The sequence below is a fragment of the Diabrotica undecimpunctata genome, chromosome 1, assembly GCF_040954645.1.
Source record: "Diabrotica undecimpunctata isolate CICGRU chromosome 1, icDiaUnde3, whole genome shotgun sequence".
In the NCBI taxonomy this organism is placed as follows: Eukaryota; Metazoa; Arthropoda; class Insecta; order Coleoptera; family Chrysomelidae; genus Diabrotica; species Diabrotica undecimpunctata.
This window is the reverse complement of record NC_092803.1, coordinates 121,513,132-121,522,453: the sequence shown is the minus strand read 5'-3', so window position 1 is coordinate 121,522,453 and position 9,322 is coordinate 121,513,132. Positions and strand designations below refer to the sequence as shown.

At 31.7% G+C, this 9,322-nt stretch overlaps 1 long non-coding RNA gene across 1 annotated transcript; it reads right to left on the bottom strand.

Annotated features, from left to right (window-relative positions):
* Positions 1-1,904: 1,904 nt before the first annotated feature.
* Positions 1,905-2,449, bottom strand: LOC140440095 (uncharacterized). Its single transcript, XR_011950787.1, has 3 exons — positions 2,262-2,449; positions 2,124-2,208; positions 1,905-2,069 (listed from the first exon to the last, which is right to left on the bottom strand). It is a non-coding gene; the product is annotated as an uncharacterized lncRNA (long non-coding RNA).
* Between the last annotated feature and the right edge of the window lie 6,873 nt (positions 2,450-9,322).

The following is a 9,322-nucleotide window of genomic DNA, read 5'->3' as shown; positions in this document are numbered from 1 at the left end:
TGTCAGATAATTCAAATTAACCTAACTTTTGGCTTCTTGTTTGTTTTTGAAAAAATGGATTTTGTAAATTTATTACTCAATGAATTGAATGATGTGGCAGAAAGAAATTATGTAAATGTAGAGCAACGTCAGTTACGGGACACCAGTAACCCATTTGAAATAGATAACCAGCTCTAACTGAATTGCAATAGAATTAAAGGTTCTCTCCCTACTTAATTTTGTAGGAAATGGAAGTTACCAAAAATGTACTGGTAACAACCTGTTATTTTCAATGGAACAAAGTACATTTAGTAAAGTATTAACAGAAATAGCTGCAGAGATAGTGGAACACTTGGTGCCAAAATGGTGAAAAAGATGAAGTACAGACTGTAGTTCTCATGGAAATCATTCCAAAGGAGGCAAATCAAAACAATGGTTGGGTGTTGGAAGCACAGAGAATAAGAAGTGTTATTGCTGCAAACTTTGTGTAGTGAAACAAAAACTTATTAATATTTTCATAATTTATTTATTTCACAATGATAAATAGTGATATAGTTTTATAATCAAATATAGTTTAGTAATATAATTTTACAATTTAGTGATATTTCATCATTTTATAATATATATATGATGGAGTTTTATAATCTAGTATAGTTTAGTGATATAAATGTTAATATTTCAACTAATTACAAAAAGCTCAAAACAAACAATCTAAAACATATTACTAAGTGGCTCAATTTTTTTTTTAAATGTTTAGATAATACAAAGATATTTATATTGCTGCAAACTGTATTATAACATATTAAATTAAAAATGTTTATATATTGTTAAAAACAAAAACATAAATCATGTATGTTACATTTAATTACAAAAATGACACAACACTAACAAAATAAAAATATATTACAACCTGGCTCAAAGGTTTTGAAAACCCTTAGAGAATATAAAGAAGTGTTATCGCTGCAAATGTTATGTTATAAAATATTTAAATAAAAATGTTTATCCTCAGTTAATTTTATAATTATATGATTTATATTTATACAAACTTTGTGTTATAAAATTGTTAAATAAAAATGTTTAAAAACATAAAACCTGTATGTTACAATTAATTGCAAAAAGTTTAAAACAAACAAATTTAAAATATATTACAAAGTAGTCCAAAATTTGTTAAAACCCTTGGAAAATTAAAACATACAAGTAAAGAATACAATTTCAAAAATTAACACAAACCTAGAATATACCACAAAGTAAACCTACAAATACACCTAAAATATACTACTACAAAGAACAAGGTTTGTAGCACAGGCATTACAACTTTGGGTTGTATAGAACCTTTGTGGAACCTGACATAAAATTCATTAACGTAGCATACCTTACATGCATAGAGCATTTCATCAGGCAAGAGGTAGGTGCAACAGTCGGAAAGGTTTTTAACAGAAGAGGGCTGATGGGACAATAACGCTGAAGAAGACCAAGACTTAGGTATCAAGACAATTTAGAGGATGATTTAAAATCTATTGGAGTTAGAATGTAGAAAAGAGTTGGTAGACACAGGGGTGAATGGAGGATTGTCCTAAAGAATTATTTGTACAAGCACAGGGTTTTACATTACAGCTCTGTTAAAGCTGGAAACATATATTCCTGTGTTGCATTGATGTTGACTAATGATAATGGTAAAACAAACTAAAATATATTACAAAATGGTCCAAATGTGCTCATAACCCTTAGAGAATATGAAAGTATTATTCCTGCAAACTTCGGTGTTGTAAAATAAAAAAAAAATAAAAACAAATTGTTAAATAAAAGTGTTTATAATTAGTATATTTCATAATGATATGTAAGTACATATTTATGTTACAATTAGTTACAAAATCAAAAAGAATAACACAAAGATCAAGACAAAACAAAAAATCTGAAACATATTACAAAGCGGCTAAAAAATTGTTATAAAAGTTATAAAATTGTTAACTAAAAATGTTTATATTCAGTTTATTCCATAATTGAGATATAATTTTATAAAGGATATGTTTATAGAATATTAAATAAAACTATTGCCTTTTTAATTTTCACAGGTTGATTTCCTTTTCCTTCTGAAAAATATTATACACCATAATAAACATAATACATCAATCATTAATCTTTACCTTTAAAATTAAATGTATGTATAATCTGGGGCTCCCCAAGATGAATCTTTGAAATGAGTTGCAAAATCTTCCACTCATTGAACACCTAAAAATTTAGCATTTATTAAATTTGATAGTAACAGAAATTAATTTTCTTACATGTCTTCATTGTTCTGCTGTTTTTTTAGGGCCACCATCTACTGTATTTACCATGATAGCAAATTCCTCTCACAATTGGGCTACTTTCTTAGCCTTCCTTGACTATTTTGCCAGTAAGCACTATTTATTTTTATGAAGTCTAACATCACTTCCAATTGTTTCCTGGTTGTCTTCTTTTTAATTGAAGCCATTAGTTTATTTTATTATAATTATAAAAAAATACATTTACATATAGATAAATTACATATCAAGATAGGCAACCCGTTATACGTAGTTCTTATATCATACCGATTTGGAAATTTTTACATAAATGTGTTAAAATCGGAGTTTACACCATGTAATTATTTCACATAAATGATACATCATAGCCCTCAATGCCTGAAGATTGTTTCAATTGACAAATGATAATCCAATCTCATTCTTAGAGTTTGATCGAATTATAGTGCGCTTTTATTTAGCTTGCAATGAAAAATCGACAAAAACGAAAAACCGACCTGCTGTGCAATTACCACTAACTGTACGACGTCACGATAGGGGTCATTTTCCGAAAAAAAAAATAGATCAACAACGACGGGGTACTTAGTGTCACAAAAAAGCTAGGTGGAGTTGCTCAAAATGCATAGTGATCCTTTGCATTGAACGGAACTGTTTTAGAGTTCATCATACCTAAGATGTTTATTAAAAAAAATCTCTGTTATCTAGTTTGCTGTAGGTACTGATTAATTTTTGTTTAGTTTTAAACATTACTGTATTTTACTTTGTACTTAAAAATAATAAATAACAAGTAATCTAAACTTTAATTTTTTTAACACTTTATCCCATTGTCCCATATGGGGACATTATTAAAGTAATTTGTACTGATTTGCTAGCATTAACACTGATCTTTCATCGCTTAAGCCAGTTTTGTAATTAGACTAAATGATTTTGTACTTTTTGTGATGCTACATTAAGGTTGATATCCATTGCCTAGATTCCCGTATCATCGTCAAAAGTATCTAAGAAGGTATCATTGCTGGTTGGAACGTCTGCTGTAAATATAAGATACAGAAATGGACCCAAAACGCTACCCTGAGGTACGCTAGATTGTGTGATGTGGTAATTTGAGTAGCTGTCTTTAATTTTGACTTGGAAGTAACGGTCAGTGAGATACGATTTTATTATAAAGTATAGTTGGTCTGTTAGGTGTAATTTCAGTTTGTAGAGGAGACCTTTATGCCATACTCTATCAAATGCCTGTTGTATATTTAGAAACACTACAGCGCAAAACTTTTTTTCTTCGAGAGTTGTTTTAATTATATTTACTATTCCGTGGCATTGTTGAATGGTTGAGTGTTAACGTCTAAATTCGAATTGGCGTTCTGGTATAATTTCGTTTATGGGAACAACTTGCTCAATTTTATGTAATAGTAGCCTTTCTAATACTTCCGACATTATTGGAAGTAGCTTATAGGGCGATATGAATTTGCTTGCGTTGCGGGCTTACCAGGTTTCGGAATCATAGTAACTTGAGCAAATTTTCATTTTATTGGAAAGTATCGAAAACGTAGTATGCTGTTGTATATTATTGTTAATAACACCACTGCTTTTCTCAGTAGATTCTGAAGTAATTCTCCTATTATCAAATCAAAGCCAGGAGCTTTCTTAGGATTTAGCATTTTTTTTTTGTTGACGAACCTCTGTCAGAGTAAATGTTGTCAAAGGAAGATATAGTTGACATGGAGTTTCATCGTTATTAGTATCTGGTGCTGCGAATACAGTTGATGCGAATACTGTTGTTTTTTCTGCATTTGTCGGCCGTTTAAATTTTTTTGTAGCTTGTTGATAAGTATCTTAAGTTATTTTGTTGGATGATATTCATTAATACTCGACCTTTAGGCGTGATTAATCTGGAACCTCATGTGGTGTCTTTGGTATTCCAGTCACCCGCTACTATGAATTTGGATTCAAGAGTTTGTATAAAATTATGATACTCTTCGCTTGAAATGGGATGTCTGGGTGGGCTGTAGATTAATGATACACTGAGAGAGGTGTTTGTTTCGATTTTAATGATTGCTACTTGGATTTTTTCCGTAATACGAGGTTGGACTGCATAGTGTTTAATTTTTTATTTAATAATAATGGCAGAGCCTGCATATGCTTCTCCGTCTGAATGGTTTGTATAATACACAGTACAGTAAGGTATTTTAATAACAGTTCTTTGTGTTGCATGGCTTTCAGATACTAATAGAATGTCTATATTATACATTTTTAAAAACAGTGATATCTCTAGTATATGGTTTGAAATGCCATTAGTATTCCACGAATACTATTCCACGTGACTTGAAAGCTATTTTGTTTTTTTTTTTTAATGACTGTAATTAACATGCTAAAATTATGCTATTTTGGTTTAAGAGTTGAGAGAACATATAAATATTTCTTTGTTGTTTGTTTGAGGCTCGAGGTCCACAAAAAATAAAGGTAATGGTTAACGGATCAATCTGTGTCTGACATTTGTAACGTTCCTTACCTTATGACCCTTTTTCTGGGCCCTTTTTCCGCTTTTATTTCATCTATCGGGAAGGAGTGATGTAGATCTCGAATGACTGCTCTGTATGCTCTGTCTTCCTTAGATTGGTGTGTATGGTGGACGATTTTTTCCTCTCGTACGTGATGTATTATTTTTCTGTAGGATTCGGGTGTTTTTGCTAAAATTTTTATTGTGTTGTTTCTACTTCTACTGCTTGAGCAAAATTATCTATCATTTTGCTATAGTCATTCACGCCATATCTAAAAATTGGAGGGGATTTTGAGATTGATGGATTTTTATTCGTATCATTTAAGGTAAATTTACCAGTATTTGATACCTTAAAAATTAAAAATACAAATTTTGGATATAAACTACGCATTTATTTGAAAAAACAAAAACTTTAATAAAACTTAGGTAATATGATGCTTCTAAAATAATGTGTTTATAATTAGGTTAATGAAAACATCAAAGAAAAATAAACAAAATTTTGGGGCTGCAAATATCCCTGTAGTTGCCACTAAAAAAAGTTATTGTCACCAGTGCTTGTCACAATAATGATCTAGTAGTTGACACTGAAACATTTTTATCCACTAACATCTAATGGCTTGCTAAATTTATTTTAGTCGATCACCTGCTGATGTCATATTTGGGAAATCAAGCTTTTCTGTTATTTGTTTAAAATCAATGACACTTACATCATCTGAATTTAGTTTGAAGCAAGTTTTTTCCATATTACAGCAAATCATCGTTGCTACTTCAGCTTCAGTTTTTGACATAACTTCCTGAATAACACAGACAAATTTATGAACTCTTTTTTCTCCTGGAAACTGGAGGCCCAGAGGCCCTCTGGATGGATAATGTTGCTTTTCGGGCGTAATCATCCTAATAACACCCTTGGTGTATAAATAACTATTAAACCATTGTTTTTTAATTGATAATGAAGCTCGTATGGCAGGGCGGGCGCTCATTTGTACAATGAGAATATAAGCCAGCAAAAATTTGTGCCCTAAATATTGTTTCTGTATCTTATATACGCCACACCCCCAGCGCCGTCTCTGCCAGGGAAGTTGTAAACTTAATCGAAAACGATCAAGTTTACAAAAAAACTACAAGAGACCTATTTTACATATATTATGTAGAAGAGATTTGTAAAACTTAAGTCACGTCGAGAGAGGTCGCCTGGCCAACTTTGCATAGTTGACGTGGAACTGCCAATCTAGTTCTTACCACATGGCCCCTGATTCTAATTGAGATTTCGACTCAAAACATGTCGAAATTAATATGGCGACGTCAAAATGCGACTTTGCGAACCTTGTGGATTTCAGCTGAACTAACCAAACGACGTCACTAATTTTCGATTTATCAAAATTAATTTCAACTTCAAGAAAGTGGTTGAAATTTCATTTCGAGTCGAAATTAATCTGACATGACTGGCTGGACTGGGAGAAGTGAACTTAGGTTCAGTTTAGGTAGGCGGTGTTGTGTTTTTATCCTTGCAAGGAAAATTGAGGCAAAAAGTATTATTATGGCTGTGTTTTACGGACATTTGCTAGTTTTGGAGGAATTAGATAGGATAGATATCCGACGCTCACAACGGAGGATAAGAAGAATGTTACGGGATACTCAAAATTCTTTTTCACTAAGTGATGCTCAATTTAGGCAGCAATTCCGGCTTAATAAACAAGCTGCAAATTATTTCATAAGGGTATTAGAACCATATTTGGAAGAAGGTGTTTATGCCTCTAGAATACCCAAAATGTTTAGGGTTAGTGTTACTAAGCTGCAGTAAATTTAAAAATAGAATATAACCACTAAGTCAAATCTTAGTGGTTATAACTTAAGGATCTCCCACATCGCCTTTTTTTTTTCTTGCCATCTTTTCTTTCAATTCAAAATATAATTGAGAATGGCCACTATTTATGATTTAACAACTCAAACAAGAAAAAACAGACGTTCACGTAACGTAAACAAAACAAACATTCAACAAGCGTAGTGCAGCGTGCAGCCAATAAACAACAGGGCCCAACCCAAATTTTCAGCAATGTCAAAATGATAAAGTAAATATCCCCAGTTTTAACTACAATCGAAATGAATGAGAATCGCTAGCGATTGCGACCGTCATGGCGTAGTCGCTTTTAAATATCGACATCGAAATGAAATAGAATCAGGACCATGGAATAATTTGGTACTTACTTTGTTGCGATATATCGTACAACGTATTCCGTACTGTTTTTTATTATTCTATTTTTATCAATATTCTATTTTTATATGTTGTTGATTCCATTAATGTGCAAGCAACTTTGACTAAAAGTCCTGCACTCTGTACGAATTTCAATAGTCTTTCTTTTCTTAGGGCTCCTTTTGCTCCAAGAACCGATGTATCCTAAAAAATGAAAGATATTACAAATAATAAAATACTGTGAAATATAATTGTTATACACTGAACTTTTTTATTGGTTTATCTTTGTTCTTAAAAAAGGTATTAAATGTATTTATATCAATATTTACTTGTATATGTAAAGTTGATCTGAGCATTGAATAGTTCTGCCAAAAACTTCCAGGAAATAAATCTGGTGTAAATTCAATTGTCTAACGTAGCAGCGACTTGATATTTTGACGTTTAAATTATACGTATGTTTTGTATATGAAAAATATCTATGTTTGTTCGTCTATACTCAAATGGTGCTTTATCAAATCATTTATTAAATTGTTATTATTGCAGTCCTTTTTGAGTGCCCAATACATACATATAAGTATATACCGAGAACAAAAAAAATTGTATGTCCGTGATTATTTCTCGAAGAAAACCAACATATGGCATTATTGAAATATATTTATATATTTAGAAGCCGTATTTATGTTTGGGAATTCCAATTCGGAAATATCTCGGAAATTTTGAAATTAAAGAATTATCAGATATAATCTGTAATTGTTTATAATTGGCGATAGGAGGCTAAACCAATTTGATAGTTAACTTACTTGGCCTTGATCTTAGAGGTAAATAGCCATATTTTGAGTGAAATTAATAGTTTATAAACTAACAGTTATAGATGATGTCGTGTTTTTGACATTCTATTAACTCATTATTGATCAAATATTCTTACTGAAGTATGTTTGCATGTCTGATATTTGTCAATGTTTCTGTTTTTGATGTATGTTTCATACTCATTTATCCCAACATTTAGTGGTCTTGAGGTTTTTCGCAGATAATAATTGTTGCATTCATGAGGAATTTTATTAATGCAGTTCTTTGATCTTTTCTGTGTATTGATGGACCGGTCCTGAAAATGGTATTACTAATTGTGTTTACATTTCAGTCCCGAAAAATTGTCTTTTCTAAAATAATCTATATCAAAATAAACTTAAACTAAAGCAATTAGTAATCGTATACAGTGCAGCTATGTTACGGAATACAACAGTGAGTTATTCTTATTTTATATATCAAGAACAGTTCTAAACATACCATTTGTAAGGTTAAGTGGTGGCCGAAAGGCCTGCTATCAGAATCATTTCGGGTTCTATAACTGGTTTAATTAAATACAAATGAGTTTATCAAATGATCTCAGATCCGACTTTAAAAATTTGTCAGCAGCCATGACTGACGATCAACAATCTGAAAACAAAACATCATATTCTGCTGTGCTTAATAATACTTCAATTCAGTATTTTATTATATTTCAATTTTATTTAATGCGCGTCCATTGCGTATTTAGTCCATTTCAACCGTGTCAACTTTTTTCTTTCCTTTTACTGTCATTTGCCAACATTCTGCTCCATATGTAAGAATGGGCTCTACAATTACTTTGTAGATAGTCATTTTAGTTCTCATAGTAGCTTTGTTGGACCAAAGTATCGAATTCAGAATTTGAACACTCTTCCTGCCTTGTTGCACTTTATAGTCTATATCTCGTTCCGTTGTTCCTTTACTGCAGATAATACTTCCCAAATATTTGTATTCGTAGCACCTTTTCATTTGTCTAATTTCCAAATCCGGGTCTTCGTCTTCATTGCCTATTCGCATATATTCTGTTTAGACATATTCATACTCATCCCCCATTTTCGTATTCATCTTTAAGCTTTCTAAGCATATAATCTGCATCTTCTTCACAGCTTGCAATTAGTACTTTATCATCTGCAAAGAACAGCGTTGTCAGATAATGGTTGTTAAGCTTCAACCCCATTCCCGCACATTTTTGTCTCCACTGGTGCAGTGCTTCTTGGATATATATTTTGAATAGGGTGGGGGAAAGACAACATCCTTGTCTCAAGCCTTTCGTTACTGTAAATACCCTTGAGAAAGTATTTCCTGTTTTTACAGTGCTTTGAGGACATTTATAGATGTTCAGTATTGCTTTTAGATATGTTTTACTAAGGTCCGTTTTCGTCAAGACACTAAATAAGAGTTTTAAAGGAACTGTATCATAAGCCTTCTCCAGATCTATAAATACCAGATGCGTAGGAAGGTTTCGAGCTGTTCGTTTTTCAATTACTTGTTGAAGGGTAAATGTGTTGCCCACGCACGATCTTCCTGCTCTGAAGCCGCTTTGTTCTTCAA